Source organism: Argiope bruennichi, chromosome 6, assembly GCF_947563725.1.
Source record: "Argiope bruennichi chromosome 6, qqArgBrue1.1, whole genome shotgun sequence".
In the NCBI taxonomy this organism is placed as follows: Eukaryota; Metazoa; Arthropoda; class Arachnida; order Araneae; family Araneidae; genus Argiope; species Argiope bruennichi.
Window position 1 is genome coordinate 42893422 of NC_079156.1, and position 21993 is coordinate 42915414.

At 27.6% G+C, this 21993-nt stretch overlaps 1 protein-coding gene across 1 annotated transcript in view; it reads right to left on the reverse strand.

Moving 5' to 3' along the window:
- LOC129971094 (kyphoscoliosis peptidase-like) overlaps positions 1-18553 on the reverse strand; it is a 68477-nt gene extending 49924 nt beyond the window's left edge. Inside the window, exon 1 of the mRNA XM_056084570.1 lies at positions 18251-18553. The gene's annotated coding sequence lies outside the window, so the exon portion shown is untranslated. The remainder of the gene's footprint in view (positions 1-18250) is intronic.
- Positions 18554-21993: the final 3440 nt, after the last annotated feature.

Consider the following 21993-nt stretch of genomic DNA (forward strand, 5'->3'; position numbering starts at 1 on the left):
TGGAGATGCGTCAAAATCTAGACTTCAAATTTTTTATACGATTACTATACTTTTTCTATAAGTAAAAAAGATGCGAAGTTATAAACGGTGAAAATGAATAAAAATCTAGAATATGATTCAGAAATGGATAGATAACATCAGCCACAACTGGAAAAGAAATCTAATTATTATATTTCACATTCGTCTACTTTCGCATTTTTCTAGATATCATCCGCGCTTGTGTCACTCAGTTTTGATTACATTAAAATATAAGTGACCTTTAAGCTGTGCAAGAAATTCTTAATGCTTCATAATATGTGAACTATACAAAAGGCAGATATTGATATCATCAAAAATATTCAAACTCGAGAGATTTTGGCTAATTTCTTTTAAATTTTGGCATTTAAAACTTCCCTGATTCCGAAAAATATATTTTTGGAATGATATTTGTCTGTCGATCTGCCTGTGAATACAATAACTCAAAAGCGTTTGGAACTAGATGGATGAAGTTTGGATGTGAATTTTTTACACCAGATTTGAAGATTTCTATTAAGTTTTGAAAGAAATCCATTCAGAGAAGATTTGTTTGTTCAACCTTCACAGTACAAGTGAACATGAGTTGGATAAAATTTGATGCACATGTTTGTCATATAACTGTAGACTCTCATCTAATTGAGAAAGATCCGTTCAGGTTCTGTTGGCCATCTACTAATCTGTACTTTTGCATGTATGTAAGCGCGATAACTAAAAAAACATCATAAATAAATGAAATTTGGTATGTGATCTTGTGACTACAATTGTAGTTCCATGCTAAATTTTGGTTTCAATGTGTGGAAAAAAAGACGCCCGAAAGACATATTCGATTTTCAGGAAGTCTATATTAACTACCTGTCAGAGATTAATGGTCAAAGACAACACTATATTCACAGTAAAAATGCTTGACCTATATTTCGGAGCTATTTTCAGAAAAGGACATGCAAGGCATTCTCATTTTAAGTTAAGGAGGGAGGGGGGGGGGTAAAACTACTATTACATAGCATTCGAAAAAGCTTTGGAGAGACCCTCCCGACAGTATTTTTCTTGAAATGTTAAATGAGGACTTTCAAAATTTTAAAATCAAATCAGACTATGACAAATCAAAAAGAAAATAAAAACAGAAATAATAAAAAAGAATTACAAAAAAGAAAAGAAAAAAAAACCGCGTTTACCAAAGAAAGAAAAACTACTTTTTCACTAAGCAACAACCCTCTGTGGAATAACTCGGCCTTTAACAGATGGGGAATTCTGGAACAAACAGTAGTAAATCAGAATTTCAGGCTGCAGATAATTTTTATTTGTGTGGAAGGGTTGCCTGTTGAAAAGATGATAGCTAAAATAATGAGTCTAAATGCAGAAAAATAATTTTATTACAGTTAATATTGAGTTATTTACTCATTAACCATTGAATTTGAAATAATATATATATAATGAATAGAATCAGTTACGTATTTTGATCAAATGGGTTGGAAATTTAAGATATTCAGTTTTGATGTCCAAATTGTATATGCTAGATTTCATCGTTAAATCGATATCCATCGATAAAAATCATTAACATCTGCACATCTTTTTAAAAAGATATCTAAGATTCATTTGCCTAAATCTACACGTGGCAAAGAAATGCTTATCAGAACCTCATTGTAAAATCACTGAGGGAACAAATTTCTGTCTCTTTTGCTCTTGTGTCACGATACAGGTGACACATCTTTTATCGCTTTTTCCCTATATATAATATGCCTCTTCTGTGAAATAAATTGAAATCTAATTCCAAAAATTTCTTCTTCTCGACCACAGAGCTGCAAAATCATGTTAACACATACACAATTTTTTGTGCGAATTTTTTTTGACAATTTCTCTTTATTATACTTCTATATGGGAAAATAACTATAACTCTTTAATATTTACGATTTTAGCTTAAAGGGTTAAATCTTCTTTCATTATTAAACCAACCATTTGAAGAAAAACAATATAAATGGAAATAATAATATTATAAAAAATTTAGATTTCATTAGTTCAATTCTGTATTTTAAACAGCTGATCAACGAATCCATAGTTGCATTCTCGAGTTAACTAACTGATTTCTGGCGTGCCATTGCGTCGAATGATGACATACGTATTGGCATCTAATATGATGGATGCACTTGCTGTCTGCGAAAAGAAATAGCGGCTAACTTTGATCGATAGGTTTAATTTTTGGCGCCTTGCCATACACGAATAAGTTCTCAGAAAGTGCCAAATAGTAGTATTGACCTTAGAATGGATGCCGGTGGTAAAGTCTGTATTCTGTTTTCACTAAAATGCGAAAGTTTCTTTTATAATTAAATAATATTTTTAATGTGAGTGCACCTAATTGCTTCGATTCCTTGTTGATTTTTAAAGATATTTATAAAAAATAAATTATTTTGACAAAAAAAGCATTATACGAGACAAGCATTAAAAAAATTAATATATTACTCAAAAATCATCAATAATATATTTATTAAAAATAATTAAAACCTTTTTATTGGTGTATTAAAAAGTAATTTTTAATTTTAATTACTATTTATCTATAAACCTTTAATTTATAACAGATTATAATAAAAATTATAGAATCTCAATATCAATTTTTCTAAAAAAAATTTTTTTTGTGGCACCACCGGTAGAGATTTAGAATTTAATCTTAATGAGGATTGACAGATTCTGAAAATTTAAAATAGTGTAATGTTATTAAAAACAGAAAAGTGAACAAAGTTTTAATACTCTAGAAAAAAGAGTAAAAAATCGATTTGAAAATTCTTTTACATACATGATAAAAATCATATTAAATGATAATGAAATGCAAATGTTGCATTTAAAATTTATTGAATCATATTTTTGAATTAATGAATATATTAATATATTTTTATGTCGCAATTGGATTAACTTCTTACTTTCTGCACTTCTTACTTTTCTTTGGATAAACTAATTCTTCAACTTAGGAGGGATCGAACATTTTGGGCATATTGAATTTAAAGATTTTAATTTAAAAGTAATATCTATAAATCTAATAAGACATAGAACTTTTGTCTTTATAAATAGATTCTTAATTTTTTTTAAATTCTTTCTCTTTCTAAAACATTAGTATCTTTTGCTGCATTTTGAAATTGTAGATAATTGTTAAAGAAATCCAATTCGGCAAATTAAATAGTAATTAAAAACTTAAATAAAAAGATGCAGTTTATTTATTTTTTCCAAAAATTGTGATTTTCAAATAAAAATAAACATTTAATATGTTTTACAATTGTAAAAAATGTCAAACACAAAATAAATGCTAGCAATATGCTAAAGGAAATTACTATTCAAACAACAAACGATTTTTTCTCAGCATTTTAGGAAAAAACATTTTTGAAATTAGACACTTTCTTTGTTATTGGATTTATTTAATTGCGAGTCACGTAAAGCCTTCTTTTTATACCAAAAGAGGGTTCAATATACATAAAATTCGGAGCTGTGAATATCGGGGACAAATGACGAGACACCGGAAATGGTGGTCAGCCACCCAAACTCCAGACATCTACAACAATGAAAGTATGTACACTTCAAGCATGAGCAGATTTAACGTACTTTGTGAATATAACCAATGGTAGATTTCTGACTAGTAACCCAGACGAATTGTCCTTTGTCCTGTAAAAAATTGCATAATAACGATTTTATTAGTTTAAGTTGTTCAATTAGATATTCGAAATAGACCTCAAAGTTTGCACCCGAATATGTTATCGGATAAGGGATTGAAAGGCTTTGAAACGATTTTTCGCGTTTAAATAAAAAAAAATTATTTAACTGAGAGAAAAATATATAAACTAAAAAATTGTAGCTATTACAAAATCTGTAAAATGAGTTGTAGAATATTGTAAAGTTTGATTCGGTTAGGAGTAAAATAAAAAAAGATGTACAATTTTGGAAACTTTATTTTCTATAGCTCTTTGAAATAATTAAAAAAAATTATCTGAATTTTTTACCAGTTATTCCCTTCTATGCAAAATGTGTTTATATGGAATTAAGAAAATTTCCCTAAAATTAAAAAAAAAGTAGTTTTCCAAACGTACACTTTTTAAAAATTTACTACTAATCTAGTTTAATCTGTCATAGTGTTCGACAGTTCGATTTATAGGTACTTTTAATACTTAGAGCTTTGTAGTTCACGCTTTTGTTTTAGTTTAATACTTTTTATGTAAAAGAAAAGAAAAACGATATTTCATCTTTCATTCCTCCTCTCTTACCCTTATCCGCTGATATATCCGGGTGCAAACTTAAATCCCGTGTTTTGAAAGCTAACTCAACAGCTTAACCCATAAATTGCTCTTATGTATTTTTTCCACATTTTGATACTTTTCACGACAATTCGATTAGTCTATAGGCAGCTAGCTACTTAGAGCCACTGGGCTGAGCACTGGGGCGTCGACAGGTCAATAAAAATATGTTATTATCCAAATTGGCAAATAAATTCGCAAAGGATTACAAATTCTACAATTTTAAAACAGTATTATAATGTTAAAATTTAAGAAGTGAAATTGATCAGAATCCTGTTTCATTTTATTTGTATATTTTTACTGATATGGATAAACATAATGAATAATTTTATAAATAATGAATTATATTAAAATAGCATTGCGAACAAATATGAATGTAGTACAAGCATAGAGAAATGGGGGGGAAAACCACATTTCCAACGCTACTAAAATGAAAAATTAATACTTACTAATTCTTCATTGAATACTTACTAATTTATAAATATATTATGATATTGATACTAATAACTGATATGAGATACTAATTTAATCAGTTTTTAAACAGAAGCATCATAATATATACTGTCTGCTGCCACAAAATGTCGAAATCTGCCATTGAGTGTAAGGTAAACCATATCAAAACTACATGCTTAAAAGGATGGTGAAAATGGGATTTCGCATGGATATCATTTGAAAATACCTTTGTCTTGATTATTATAAAGCATAGGTTTCTTATTCATCATTATCTTCATCATTAAATTCATATTATTCATCATCATCTCAAAATAATCTGAAATCAGTTACATACAGAAGCCGCGAATATCATGACGAAGCAAATCTCAATCAGTAATTAATTAATTCTACTGTACATCTGTTGTTAGTAGAGCAGACTATTGGATTTGTAGTTACAAAGTTTGATAAAAGTCACAACAAAGAGCAGATGATTACAGAAATATGATTTTAAAATGTCATTTTAGTCAATTGGTAATCGCTTTAAACAAGAGAGCAAATATTTATTCAAGAATTTTTGATGAAATATCATTTACCAATCTTGGGCAAATAAGCACTTTTAATTTTTTCTTTCTTGTGTGCGAAGTATAGAGAAACCATTAAAAAATCCAAGCTCGAAATTTTGACAAATTTTCACGTTTTAGATCTTCTATACTTCGAAAAACATCTTTTCAAAATTATTTCTGTCTGTGAATCTGGATAAGTTAAATACACTATGAACTAGACAGATGAAACTTGGTATATGGTCATTACAACAAATTTATCGATTTCTATCAAATCATGAGTGAAATCCATTCAAAGGCAGTATGTATCTTCAGTTATCTGAATATAAATTAACACGATATTGCATAAATTACACGATACTACAAAACGAAAAAAATTTGGCACGTAGATAGCACTACAAATTTGGCACGTAGATAGCACTACAAATTTGGCACATAGATTTAACATCTAAAGTGTAGATACCTGTTGTATTTGAAACCAACTCCATCTGAGGATTGATCTTTTGTTAGTCTGTACTTTCATAAGCATGCAAACGTTATAGCCCCAAAGTGCAACGACTTAATTTGATGCATGATCTTGTGACTACAATTGCAATTTCATATGACATTTTAATTTCAATCGGTCCGAAAAAAAAGGGTGTCCATGATACAAATTCGATTTTCAGATACGTTCATATTTACTTAGCTGCTTGTCTGAGATTAATCGTCCAAAAATCGCCAAAGTTCGCATGATAGATTCAGTAAAAGTATTAGATTCAAGCCAAAAATTTATATTTCGTTACTACTATTTTCGCCAATGGCAGGCAACAGATTTGCCAAAATCTACAATTTTATAAGGGAGGAGGGACTTCACATACCCTTTAGTAATGATAACACCTTTATTAGAGGGTATGCAAGAAAGTTTAGAGAGACCACTCATGTTGGTTATTTTTTAGCTTTCAGATGCGTACAATTCCTATAAATATTAGAGTCGCGGCGATAGAATTCGGCCTCCTGGCCCTAAAGGCGAGTTTAAATTCAGACAATTATAAAGGTGGGTTCAGACGAGGCTTATTATTGCGCGCAATAGAAGGTCACGCCTACTTCAGGAAAATCACGTGACTGCAACGGGACAATGGCAAATGGTTGTCCCGTCGGGACAACTATTAGCCATTGTCCCATCAACGTTGTCTTAACTGTTCACACGGGGACAATAGAGAGACAACGATTGCGCGCAATAGTTGGCCTCGTGTGAACCCACCTGAAGGGACAAGTATTGCTGTTGTACAGTTTCTGCGTGGTCTTACTAGATGGATTGTAGTTGACTGAATGTAAATCCTACTTTAGGGTTCCAGACTGAAGCGTCAGTTTCACTGAAGATCGGTTATGTGAATTAGTTTGGTGCAAGTTAAATCAATTGTGAGCAAAAAAACTAAATGTTATGTGGTGAAAAAGTTTGAAGAGGGAAATGCCAACTCGAGTGTCATTCTTATTATCTGTTCAAAGCTCAAGATTACGATGTCCTTCATAAAATAGCCCAAGTATAGCTTCTGAAATTTGTCATTAATCGAACTAGACATGTCGAAGGGATTGGAAACGTAAAGATGTGGAAAATGTGCAATAGCATGAGACAAACTGCATTTCCTCATCATTTAGTGTATGAGAAAAACTAACTGACATGCTGTAGTTTGTTTTCATAATCACCCGAGAGAACATTAAGAAGCTTGATATTTCATCACCAGCTTTGTTGATATTAAGAAAAGCTAAAGAATTATTTAATGGTAAGTAAATATTTTGCTTGGTTATTACAAAATTATTAGCTTTGTTTTTAATTTCTATTAGAATTGTTTGCGTTTAATGTAATGGTGTAAATTATAGCTTTGAAATATGCTTTGTGTAGAACCATATTTAGATCTATTGTACAGTTAGCACTTTGCATTCTGAAAAGTAATAAGATGCATAATTATAATTAAACATGTGTGAATGAAACGATACATTTCAGAGTTTGGGCAGAAAATTGCATGTATATATATAATATCTCTTAATGTAATTTATATCGTAATTAATTTCTAATTTTTACCTTAATTTAGCCCATATTAATTTCATTCTAAAATGTTCTCTTATTTCTGATCCAATTCCTTCTTTTTACTTAATTCATTTTACACGCGCTCTATAAAACTGCTGGTCTCGGCATTTCCTCACGCTCTGAGTGAAAGAATAAAAATCTTTAATGCTTACAACATTCTTTCAAAGATACCTAAGGTGCCGTTCCTAAATCGATACGTGTCAAAGAAATCTCTATCAAAATCTCATAGTAAAGTCACTGAAGGGAATAATTTCTGTTTCTTACCATTTATTCTTTGTACGTAAATTATGCCTTCCGTGGTGAAATAAATCGAAGTTTTAAAATTTTGAAAAATTTTTCCATTCCGCCACGCAATTGCTAAAATAAGTTTACGTATCTATACTAGAAGATATACCTATCTAGGCAGGCTGTAATTTTGTTAATAGTATCACAAATTTAATTGTTGCTAATTAATTTAAGTGATGGATTTTTTTTCTAAATTTTAAGCATTTTTCAAGCTATAATTTGATATGACTTATTCAATATCTTAAATTTTATTAATTCTATTTATATATTAAATAGAATAAATCAAGTTTGTAAGATTTAAGTCTGGCTAATTCAAGAGACTTGACATCAAAAGCTTCCCAAAACAAAAGTTAATATTTGTACCACTTGTTATTTGCTTAATGTTGATTGGTTGTAAACGATTGAAGTAAATTGTGCTATTTGGAATCAACATTTTGCAGAGGTGGATTCATTATAATAACCCAAAAATATAATAAATAATGCATAATAACCGCCTATATAATAACTCAAAAATTAAGTATTAAGTTGGATAGTTGAAATTCCTTTTAGCCATATTATTGACTTAACAGTTACTGAAAGAATAAATATAGTCAAATCTCTCTAATGTAGGAGTCCTTAGAAGTACTTGATCATTGGTAATTTCCTGAAATATATTTATTTACAGGATTTACCAATAATCATATTTACTTTACTGTGTAAGATACGAATTTAGTATAAGTATATATCTTATTCTACGAATTAAGCTTTTTAAGATGCTAATATTCGAAATATTAGGAAAATGAAAGCTATGATCAAATCTTCCCAGTTTCACTTATAATATTATTCTGTTATTTATTCAGTATTTCGTGTTTTCCTTTAACTAATTATATAATGATACCCATATACAAATAATTAATATTTATAATCATATAATAATAATCATCGTAATAATATTTTAATAATAATCATATTTCCTCAAATATGAAATAGCATATACTTATCATTCCAAGATAATTTTATCAATTATAGATATGAGGATGATTATTATTTTAAAAGATTCTATAATTAATAAAACACTCAATGACGAAAACTTCGAACAAATGTTCTTGTTTTAAAAGTAAAATGAATTCTTTTAATATATCAAAGAATTTCAGAATTTTAAAAAAAATAAATAAAAATAAGCGGATTCTTGTTGAATGTTCTCATTATAGTGATATAAAATTTTTGTTCTAAAGTTATTTATACAATATATTCTTAATTATCCATCTCATTATACTAGTATTACCATGGAAACAAATTAATCGCTTCAAGACCATAATCTCAATATTAAAAAAAAACTCAATTAACACACGCAATAATTTAATTGCAGAACAATATCGATCTCCGATATCCAATTAAAAATCATCAGAATATTAGGCTTAAGAGAATTTTCTGTAAAAAGAATAATTTTTCACCGAAAATGTCATCGAGTCTCATCTTCAGACTTGAGAACAGAAAATGAATTAGATTAGCAGAATAATCATTCTAGAACGGATATGGTTCTAAGTTTTTATTCTTTTTTATTCCGAATGGAAACGTTTATGAATTATCAGCACGAACAGCTTCGAAAAGTTCATGCTGGCTCATCATCTCGTGTTCAGATTGCGTGCTTGAATTAAGCAACGGTTAATGACACGGAAGCGTCTCGAAATAGGGCTAATAATTCTACGGTAATGAATGGAAGAATAGAAATTGCACTGCATTTGAAGTCGACTATTTCGAGAATAAGGCTAAATCTTTTTTTATTCAAGATTCGGTGACTTATTTCAATTTTATTTGACGATTCTATCTACTAAAAATCTACTATCTACTACTCATATAATACATGTTAAATTCTCTGTGCTAACTTAATTTTGGATAGAAATAACTTACTTCAATACAATGATAAAGACTCAAAAATTAATTAAGTTTACTATTTTAAGTTTTTGAATGACATTTTGGCATTTTATTTTGCCCATGTCCATTATTTTAAGGATAAACAAAGTTATTTCCAAAAATTCACAAAGTTATAATACACACAATTAAGTCATTTTCATTTTATGCAGTGATTTAGACAAAACTATTTCCTTGCATAACAAAGATCTGACATGCCATTAAAAGAAGATAAGAGTATAGAGCAAAATGAATTTATTGCCGAAAGTCATGTTCAAACATGGCTACTTTCTGACTCATGTTTTTGCCATGTTGATGGATCAGGTTTCGAAGAACGTTGCTACCATTAATATGAGATGGGTGGACCTTAACATTCTTCCTAAATGCTTCATTAATTCGGAATTTTTATTTTGGTTTCCTGACCAGTTCTTTAATTCAAGTAAGAGGTGAAAATCCCTCGGTTCTAAGCCGCGTTCTCCATGAAGGAGGACTAGGGTTTAACTTCATCAGAATATTCTGATAACACTGTTAAAAAGAAACGGGGAATGCTGGGAACCCTGGCAATAATGTGGCAGACTAATATGCCGGAATTGCGAACTTTGTTGATAGACTATGAAACAAAAATCTTTAAATATTCATTCTTTAAAAGAAAACTGAAAGAACATTTCAACTAATGAGAAGTGGTAAAGCTTGACCGCTGCAGTTGGCATTTAAATTAGTTTTAAATGGTTCGTCGGAACATATTTAAAAAAGGTCCTAGTATTAAAAAAATGTTGTTTCCTTTTTAGTGATATCTAGGTTTTTCCTTTCACGGTACCAAAGAGATGTTTAAAATAAAATTAAGTTATTCCAATGTATAAGCTGTTTATTTCAATCCAATTAGTTTATCTTATTTGTTAAAAGCTATAATAAATGGGGTATTAAATTTTTCGATAATATTTGATCTCGCTGTTTGTACATCAAAATCAGCAATTTTTGAGGAAAAATTTTTATTTTTGTTCTATTTTAACACATTGATTTTTTCACAATTTAAATCGTTTTGGGGTATTTAATTCAAAGGTATTTTTTAAAAGTGAATTGTATTAGTTTTTGGAATTTATTTATTTTTAATATAAGATTTAACTTGTTTTATATCAGAAAAATAGATATCAAGATAGCTTATTGAAATTTTACTCGCATCTGTAGAGAATATGCGAAAAATTTATTTCAATATTCCTTACTACTTATAATAATAAATTCTAAATTAAGGGGAAAAAAATAGAAAATATTAAATATGATAATATAATAAGTATAATTATTTTATATATTATTTATTATAGTTTTTAAAACATACTAATAAATGCATAGTTTTTAAAAATTGTTTTTATTAAATTATTTAAAGTTCTTGGTGAAGATTATTTAAAGATTGCTTGTGATTTGCAATAGGAAGACATAAATGCTGAATATTTCCCTATTTTTTAAAACTAAGATTTGCTTTTATTACTATAAGCATTGTAAGATATTTTAAATCAACATAGAAATAACGAGAAATGGAATTCCTTCTATAAGAAAACAACACAAAATGTTTTTATATTTCGAAATGCAAACGATAACTTTCTCTGAAAGATCTCGATTCAGCTGTCAACTTGCAAACGATTATATTTTTATATTTATATAATCTTCTTGTAAACTGGAGTAGATTTTAATTAAAAATATTTTTCTGTGATACTAAATATCAACTGCTTTCAACTTAGGGAAGAGCGTGAAAACGCACACAGCTGTTTTCTGTAGCAAAAAAATGCAGGTCTTGGACCACCTTCTTATATGGTGAAAGGAATATGTATTATAATAAACCTATGGAATATGTATTATAGTATTGCTTTTCATCTTCTAATTTTTATTGGAACATTCTCCAATGTTGAAAGAAATTGACGTTTTTCTGATAATTTCGGCTTCCAATTTTTAAGATAAAATTATTTTTCTAAGCAACAAACTTGAACAACTTCCATCTTCAAATATTGTAAGACCCCACATTTTTCAATATAACGGACTATATTTTATGTCAGTCTAGCAAAATTTAATCGAAACAATACCTATTAAATTAATAATTTCTAAGTGGAGTAATTCTGTGTAATATGCTAATTGGAGCACGGCATTGCCCTGACCAAAAATCAGCTTTAGTAGCAGTAGAATCGAACTTTATTTAAAATTTTAGTGCGTGAAAAATATTTTGTTAAATATCATAGATAGAACGGCTAAAAAATTTTAGATTTGGTTATTTTTCAGGACAGAATTTATTTATTTAAAAAACATAAAAATTAATCATTTTTTTCATTTAAAGTAATTTTTGTACACCTATCTCTAACAAATTAACAGCTGGACCATGATTAGTATGGACATCTTGAATATCAAATATGCATAACTATTCATAGCAGAAATACAGAAATATAAATTTCAACCAAATCGAACCGAGAAAGGTTTCGAAATTAAAGTTTTAGAAGTATGATCTTAAATATTTTCACTTTTTTCCCTTCAAAATAAAATTATTTGATGAATTTACGCTGCAATCTATAAACAAATTTCTAATTATGATAAATTTTTAATTATGAAAATCAAATCTACGCTATAAATTGGCCTGTTAGAAAAACATCTTGATTTTAAAGCTACATAATGGCCTCTTGGTAAAGTTCCCAAAATTTCTGATTACTTAAATTATACAAAAATCATCAGTATTGAAATTAAATTCTTTAAATATTTTCAGTATTAATTCTTTAGCTAAATCATTTTTACATAAAAAAATATAATGGTATTTAGTAGAGTGATATTTTTCAGGAATTCTCGACACATTTTAGTAAAAAAAAGAGGATCTTTTATATAAAAAAAAAAATGCTGCAACTCATTAACTTTTATTCTATTTTCTTTTACAAATATTTCATAGACAACAGTGAAGTTCGACACTTTTACATCACTTTTAAATTTTTACTATAATTTCAATAAAACAATCATACTATAACTAATTAATGTACCTTTTCTGTGTTTTTGGTGAGAGTAAAATCAATGAAACCAAAAAAAAATATTTTGGCAAATGTGCAAATGTTCTAATAGTACATGCTTACTTTTTTCAAAAACAGAAATAGAAAATCGATTATAGAAAAATTAAGGAATGCAACAGAAGACTTGGAACTTCGGTTGCGTGACAAATACCTTTCTTTTCCGACCATGTCAAACAAAGTAAAAATGATGAACGGTATGATTTTTAGTTCTTTTAATGGGCTAGAGCAATGTTCACAGCACATATTTTTTCCCGCAAACTTTAAGCAATGAGTATCGAAGCTGAAGCACTTGTCATTATTGTTTCGTGCAGAAGTTTATTATTTCCCCCCCTTAGTGACGGACAGTGGAAAGTATCAAATAAAATAATGAAAATTATCTCCAACCACCATTGATTAATAAATTATCGTCTAATAAAATAAGCAAGCATTATTAGAAACATTGAAAATTATTCTAAAGAATAATGAAATTAAATATTTTAAAATTTAGTGTGATTTAGTTTAAAATTTAGTTTAAAATTTAGATTTCTTAAATACGAATATCAAATAAAATAATGAAAATTATTTCTAACCATCATTGATCAATAAATTATCTAATAAAATATGTAAGGGTTATTAAAAACTTTGAAAATTGTTCTAATTTAAAAGTATAACGAAATTGAATTACCTTCAAATTTAGTATGAATTGATAAATTTTGAGTAGGAAACAAAAAATAAATATTCAGAAAAATGGAAACTCTAGGTTTCTTGAATGCGAATATCAAATAAAATAATGAAAATTATTTCCAATCAACATTTATTGATAAGTTATCTAATAAAATATATAAATGCTATTAAAAACTTTGAAAATTGTTCTAATTTTAAAGAATAATGAAGTTAAGTATTTTAAAACTTAGTATGTATTGATAAATTTTGAGTAGAAACCAGAAAAAATGGAAACTAAAGTTTCGTTAAAGATTAAAGAAACTAAAGATACGAATTACTTTCTGAACATTATCATTAATTTTTTTGGGAAAATATATCTATTATTTTTGTTCTTGAATGCTTCTCGCATTCTTGCTTTAGTAATGAGTATCGATTATAGAATATGTTCTTCTTAGTATTTACTTTTTCTTTCTTTCTTTCATTTTTTGTCAATTATAACGATCTCACATTTTTGTTCTGGTGCAGAATCTAAATATTTGTAAATTCATGAACATATCATATGTAACATAAAATAATTGATAACATTCGTCCTTATTTTAATTCTGGTTGACAGCGATCTTAAGTTGGAGAAATAGATTGCTGTATAAAACTGTGATAGTTTTTAATTTTCACTTAAAATAATGTTTAAGCTGTATTGTAAATATTTTATAACACATATATATTTACCGACCAGATTTATACGTTAATGCATTTTTTTTTATTTCTGTACTAGTTATCTTTGGCGAGCCACATGGTTCATTAGAATTAAATAAGTTAAAATTTCAGTTGTCTATTTTTTGCCACTTGTTCTTAGGGACTTTCACGGTAAAATATTTTTTTAGCTTCCAATTTTACAGACATATAACTCATGCTATTTTAGAGCCCTTACATATTTCTGTTAAACCTACAATGCATTTCTCTAATTTTCTATTAATACATCCAATTTTATCACAGAAAAGGGTAGCTTTGTTTTAAAATGGGCACATATTAAAATTTTTTGTCATTGTTTGGTTCTGAAATTAAAACTTAATTGTAAATGCGCCAATATTTCGAAAATTTTATTAAAGATATATCTTATACTGAAACCTATTCAATATAAAGAAAACCGAATCTTTTTTTATCTTGATAACCAATAATAGAAGAAAAAACTAGGCTGAAAATTTAACAGCAACAATAAAAATAATTTAAGTTTAATTTCAACAACGAAGTATATTGTTGTAAAATGTGCTTAAAATGCTTTAAAAGGCTAATTAAAAATGAAAAATAATTAACAAAAAAATGATATTAATTTTTTGGTAATTTAAGAAGATGTAAAAATAATTTTTGTGCTATAATATTTTATGAAGTAATCTCTTAAAAAACGCTAAAAATCTCCTAATTTTTAATTAAAATTTCAAAATGATCCCTCCACGAAGCCCCATCGAGCATTCGAGCTCCTAAGACTTCCACCCTTCAAAATACGCAAATGCCAAATGTACCAGCTCGGTCATACAGCTTAACCTGACACGAATAATAAGTAACTACTCTAATACAAAGAATACTAACACTAACACACATGTTCATCTTCCATATTAGTGGCGATAACAACGAACTGAAAAGAAAATGTTCGTCTAATAATCTTTTGTATCCTTTTATTTAATCATTTGAAAAACGGCAGATTGATAAAATGTTGTATTCTTTGCTGACGAAGCGTAATATGTTAAATAAAATCGCATTTCACACACATTATTTTTAGTTTAATTTTTCTAAATTATTCACTTAAAATTTTTTACCTATTTGTATTTATATGCATGAAAAGTAATAAAAACAGTTTTTGAAGTTGATTTGTTTACAGCCTTCATTCTTATTTTTTAAGTTTAAGAAGGGCATATAATAATTTTACCTTGGATTAATATTCAAGAGAAATTTTAACAACAATTATTATGAATAATTATCAACTTAAGCCTTGTTTTTTAAGCTAAAATATCGATGTTTATTAAATGTGACTAAACTTCGATAACTTATAAATGGTTAAATAACATTGAAAATTTATTTATATGAAAAATGTTATAAAAAACATAGAATAAATAATATGTAAAATAGCTTTTTTTTATCTGAAAAAAGACTAGATATCAAAATATCACAAAGGTATCAGAAATGCTGCAGCCACAATAATCTAAATCGCAATAAATACAACTAGATGGTTTCAGAAAAAACTGTTAAACAATGTTTTTCTTTTGAAGCTTGGAAAGGTTATTAAGTACAAGCAAAACAAGTATATCTTTTAAATCTGAATTTTCAGGTGAATGATCTCCGTTGTCCTGTAATTTCATTGGAGATAAATGATAAATTACTCTGTTGTCTTGTAATTTCATTGGAGATAACTGATAAATTCCTTCTCCGAAACAATAAGGTAATTGAATTATACATTGAATAAAATTTCAGGCTTAGAGTTATGATAGACGGACACTCTATTTTGATACTACATGATGGTGCGCTTATAATTTTAAACTATGGTTAAAAAACAACAAACAAGGCACCTGGAACGATATATCAGCCTTAAGAAATCCTACATTAGCTAGAAGACATTTACCCTTAAACGGCAACCTTAACTTTTACCAGGCCCAAGCTCAATGGACATTAGGTGGAATTGGTCATAAAGATAATACCTTACTACCAGGCCTTCGAAGGTCCGTATTTATAAAGAGTAATCGTACTTACACAAATATATTGTAGTTTATCAACTGCATATTTAAAATTATTGATAAAGCCAAAGAAGCAATCTCCAGTTCTAATCACTGGTCTGATTTCACCAATTTTTATTTTCATGAAAGCTTTTCAGCCCTTCGATACTGTATCAGTGGTCGTCTGCTACCCAGGGTTTTTTATTTTAGGATAAATCTAATACATTCTATATAGGAAAATACCTTTACTAGTCCTAATCAAAACCACTGAACCCCTTTCAATAATGTTTACTGTGTATGAAAATTCATGATTAAACCAAAAATGTTTAATGCTATATAGATGAAATTCGGTGCATGCGATCTATAACCAAATCTGTAGATTTCCATCACATTTTTAATGAAATCCGATTACAAGAACTCTGTTTGCCAGAATACAAATGACTTCAAATCGCATAGATCTAGTAGAATTAAATTTGGTAAGTAGATTTTGCATCTAAATTATAGATAGTTTTCATATTTGAAATTCAATCTATCAAAGGGTTAACTATGTGTCGATCTGTACATTATCATGGATTTAAACGCTATGTCTCAAACACAAGGATTTAGATAAATGCATGCGTTATGTTGTTAACATATATTTTTTCTAAAATAGTAAATCTGTGTCAAAGTTTGGTTATAATTGGAGAACGTTTTAGGAAAGATAGTTTTACATTGAATTTTATCACATTTATTAACACTTAACAGTTTTTATTTGAAATACAAGCTTTAAAACAAGATATATTATTATTCTGTACTGTATTTCAATTTCCTCAACCTAAATTTTGCTGAGGAAAGATAACTAATAGATGGCAAAAAAAGAAGAAAAACAGATAATAAATTTTCATATTTTAGCTTCAGAAAAGAAAATAGTTGAGATAAATTATAAAATTTTTATAATTTATTTCATGTATGTAAAAATGGCAATTTTTCTAAATCTTTTTTTTTTCTTGCCCTCCCTAATGAAACAGAATTTTGAAATTTTGTGCACGTATGAATGCTCGAAAACAATGCCCGATTATAACATTTTCAGAACATAATTATTAGTTAATTGATTAAAATTTTGTTCCATATCTGTAGCGCCAACTAGTAAGAAAAATATTGATGCCAAAATTTCATAGTATTTTTAATAAAGAATTATATATTAGAAAACTAAAGATAATTCTAAATAGTTGTAATTTATAATTTTGAAAACTGTTTTATATAATTCATTAACTTTTTTATTTACATTAAAATTTAAGATATTTAAATCGATGCATATTGGAAGATCGTTTGATTATTGAACATGAATGCTATAGTATTTAAATAGTTGAATTGATTTAAAATATTTATTTATAGGTATTTCTTCGTAACTGAAGTAATATTATTCTTAATTGGGCCCTTCACAGACTTGTTTAAATTAAATATTATAATATCTAAAATTTCTAAATATAAAAAAAAATTCACATTTGCTAATATGTCAAATTTTCAAGAAATTAGAATTTGATTTTAATAAATTACAACATGTAGCTTTTTTTATTTGTATATTTCGTGATCTGCTGCATTTTTGAAAAAAAGAAAAGCCCGATAACTTAACAAAAAAAAAAATGAATCCATTTCGATGTAACTGCTTGATTGTGTTTAACTGTGATTGTGACTGTACTTAACTAAACGCGACTTTTTAAGAAATCGATGTTTTCAAATTTTTCGCATAATTTTTGTTCAAGAAACTAACATTTATGATGCACTTATTTTTTTTTCTCGAAGTTATTCATTTATGGTACTTTTATTAATTTTTAATTCATTTATAGTACTTTTATTAATTTTTAATTCTTATCTTTTTAATTCATTTATAGTACTTTTATTAATTTTTAATTCTTATCTTATTAATTCATTTATAGTACTTTTATTAATTTTTAATTCTTATCTTATTAATTCATTTATAGTACTTTTATTAATTTTTAATTCCTATCTTATTAATTCATTTATAGTACTTTTATTAATTTTTAATTCCTATCTTATTACTTCATTTATAGTACTTTTATTAATTTTCAATTTTTGTCATTATTATTACACAGTTAAGACTGCATATGTAAACTATTATTTTTACGCTTATAAAATCTGTAGTAAAATTATAATAAATGTTTTAAAATACATTATGTATATTTTTAAATCATTATAAAATATTTTATCTTATTAATTAGAACTTTTTTATATAACTTTTATTTTCTACTTATGTAATTTATATTTTTAATTTTAAAAGGCAAATAATTTTTTAAAAGTAATTAGCATGAAGTAAGATGTTATATTTTTCCTATTCCACAATATTTTAAAATTAACTCACACTTATCCTGGGTTTATCTTGACCGGATATGGAGTTTTGTCCATTTCCATTTCCCACATATCCTTAACTGCAGACCAAAACGCACCTCAAAGAAAATGCATACATTTTCACCACTTTGGAATACACGCACAATTTCATACTGGCCTTGCAAAAGCAGATTCACTGGACGAAAGTTTTCAATCCGAAATCTGTGGAACTTTCTTCTGCGAGAGACGCGTGACACTCGGGTTGACAAGTCATGCCATTCTACGGGACTCTACAGGTCCCACAGATGGGGAAAAATCTAGCATGAATTCACTAGCCTTCAATTACAGATTTTTCCCTCCCTTTTTCCTAACCTGTCGTTTGTTAAGAGAACTGTTGTGTGTTTGAATGTTACCATAGCAACGGCGATTGCGCACTAACTATGGGAATCAATAGCAAAAAAAAATAAAAATAAGCTGCATAACTTTTATCCCTATCATACACGTGGGTATTAGAAAGTTCAAAAGAAAATAAGACTAATGTATGGAAAGTTATTTTTTTCTTTTCGTTGATGGATATGCATTTGGTCAAAGTTGATGTTTTTATTTTTTCTTCTTGGAGCTGGGTTTTTCAGGCCATTAGTTAAATTTCCTTGTACATGTTGCTTATATGAAGAAATATGGACCAAATGCCTTAAAGAAAATTAATTAATAAAAGTTTGCCCCTCGTAGATGAAACTCATACCTTAGATTTTTTGAGAGTGGAAGTAATCAGCTTTATAATTATTAATGTTAATTTTATGTTCAATTATTTCTATTAACATCTGAAAATATTGCACATAATTTCTGTTCAATTAACAAAATAACGGACAAAATGTATGCATATTTGACCACTGAAACAGCAATCAATGAGTATATTTTGTATAACATGTACATAAGTATTTTATCATCATTTTAAATCTCTAATTACAATTATTTTTGAAATCCTAGTGATACATATATTTTTTTTTTTCGGATTTTTAAATGATTCATATGTAGGATCATATTTTTCTTAAAATATCATGAAGAATGAAATGAGAAAGTTTTATTTAAATTTAAAATATTTTAATAACAATTTGTTAAAATGTACATTTAAATTTCATTTTTACATTTTTTTAATACCTTTACTCTTAACATCTTTCGTATGTAACTAACTCTAATGGCGAGGTGTAAAATAAGTGTTGTATTCATTATTTAGAATTTACATTTGTTTCTATTTTGTAAATGTTTTCTTTTTATTTGATGATAAAACCTCCGGAAATAAAATCTTTGGCACTCCAACTTATCTGGATTTACCTGAGAAAGTGCTGAAGTCGGTTTTTGTATTGCTTTTTCAAAATTAAACCCAACCACGGAACGAATGTTACATAACAATCAAACTGATTATAACATGTAAAATATTTTATAGGTATTTATATAAATATTTATTGTTGGTTTACTTTCTCGACTTTGGGTAATTATGGTTCATTGAGAATTTTGGTTATGTTTAATTATGTTTTGTTTAATCTCTTATGCATAATTTTGTGTTCATGAACTTTGAATACATATATTTCTGAGCATCAAATTGTGACATGGAAAAAAACATTAAAAAAGTATGATTTTTACAACTTTATTCTGTTTATTGTGTGCATGAACTTTCCCAATAGATTTGAGTTACATAGCATTCAAATGCCGTTAAAACTTTTGCTTAAATTTGCTTGTCTTTTATGCTAATTGATTCGTCATGTAAAGTGTATAGATAATAAAATAATGCAGCTACATTGACAATAAGCGGATTCCTTCTTCCTTAGTTTTCACTAATTAAACATTATTCGACGAAACATTTCAAGAAACTATAAAAACTAAGAAAACTATTACATTTCATTCCAACAATGAAATCTATAATTGGAAATTATGCAAAAGATACTTTTAAAATTCAGAAAAAAAATTGTACACGAACTAAATTTTTACCATTCAAAAAGAAAAATTTTAAAACGCTGCAAATATCCATCCGTGCAATAATATCCTTAAAAGTTATTGGAAAGAACCATTCAAAATATCGCTTAATCTTTAATTAAAATTAATAAATTTATTCACCCTCTAAAGTACACATTTAACTAATTTGTAGCTCTAAGTTATATGATTTGTCCTGTAGAACACACACACTCATGCACTGACGCACGTTCACTCATACATATGTGGCGGATTGGTATGAGCGAGGATAGAACCTGGGACCTTGTGGTTCGCAGCCCAGTAACATAACCACAATACAAAAGCAATTGCTCGGGTAACGTAGCTGTTAACTGGCTTATAAGCTTTCACTAAACATATATTCTCCTTTATTATGTGTGGAGATAGTAACAGCAAAAAAATGTTAGCAAAATTAAAATATCAAAAGAAATAAAATCACAAACTGCATTAATAAGGTTACATTCAAAGATTTAAGAATTTTATTATTATGGGTATTAACGCCATTTGTTCATTTCCTAAATTTTAACATAATTACATTTTCTTCAATATAACAGGCGCAGCATGACCAGTTATTTCTTTCGCCATAAAATACAATAACATCAACAACTGGAATTCACCTTTAATTCTTCGAATTCGAGAGTTTACCATCAAGAATCATTCTAATAATTTTTTTGGTTTAACATTTTTTTCTCTAGACAATTAAAACAATGTTATTAATATTCACAAATTAATTTTTAGGAAAAAAAATGAACCTATTACTTTAAGATTTTAAAAAGCATAATTCTCTATTCATTGAATCGCCATGCATCTTATTACTTGACTGCATGCAAATGAACGAAAATCATTGTTTATTTGGAATTCATCAGATATTTGGAAAATGGAATGATCTGAGAAAGGAATTTATTAATTAAATTCGTTTCCACGATCATCGAATTCAAGTATGCATTCGAATATTCGGAATATGCATAGAATATTCAGATTATTTTCCAGAATATGGATTTGAAAAGTAATTTAGGTTTGAGCTGAAATAAGAACTGCGATTAAGCGACTTGTTTAAATAAAAGTTTAGAAAATAGCTTTAAATCAAAAGAATTAAATCTTTTTTTTTCCTGTAAGATTTCGAACATAATACAAATATTGAATTTATATTCAATTCAATTCGCTTTCATTTATTTTTTATAATTTATTAAAATTTAATGTAATTTAGACAATGGTCATTTTTATGGTAGGGTGGTATCGGAAAAACGCAATTTCAAAATCATGTAAAATTCCCAAATTCTAATTTTTTTTGGTCGAAGAGTTTAATCATTTTTATTCAATCGGCAAATCGCATTCTCTTTGTTTAAGAAAGATTGTTCTTATTCACTGAATTTCTTTTATCATTCATGAAGGAGATATAAATATTAAAATTCTCGCTAAGGTGAACAACGTTATTGAAATTATTACTTCACTGCTTTGTTTTCGAACTGTTAAAAAACAAGATTTAAATCTATTTGCATACGTTCAAGAGCGTAAATAATAGAAATATACTATTTTTAAATTCACTATTTTTTTAAAGCTCAAAATAATAATTTTTTTATAGAATTTAGAATTTAAAAATCCGAATGCGATCTGTGATAATTTCTAATAGGCGCTGACCTCATTTAATAAATAAATAAAATTAGTTATCTTTTTGAGACAGAATTACACTTTTATGATGTGGATTAGATCATTATGCATGAAAGCGGAAACATGCATTTCATTTCCAGCTGTCCAAAGTTCCCGTGCTTGAAAACTAATGATTCAGCAATA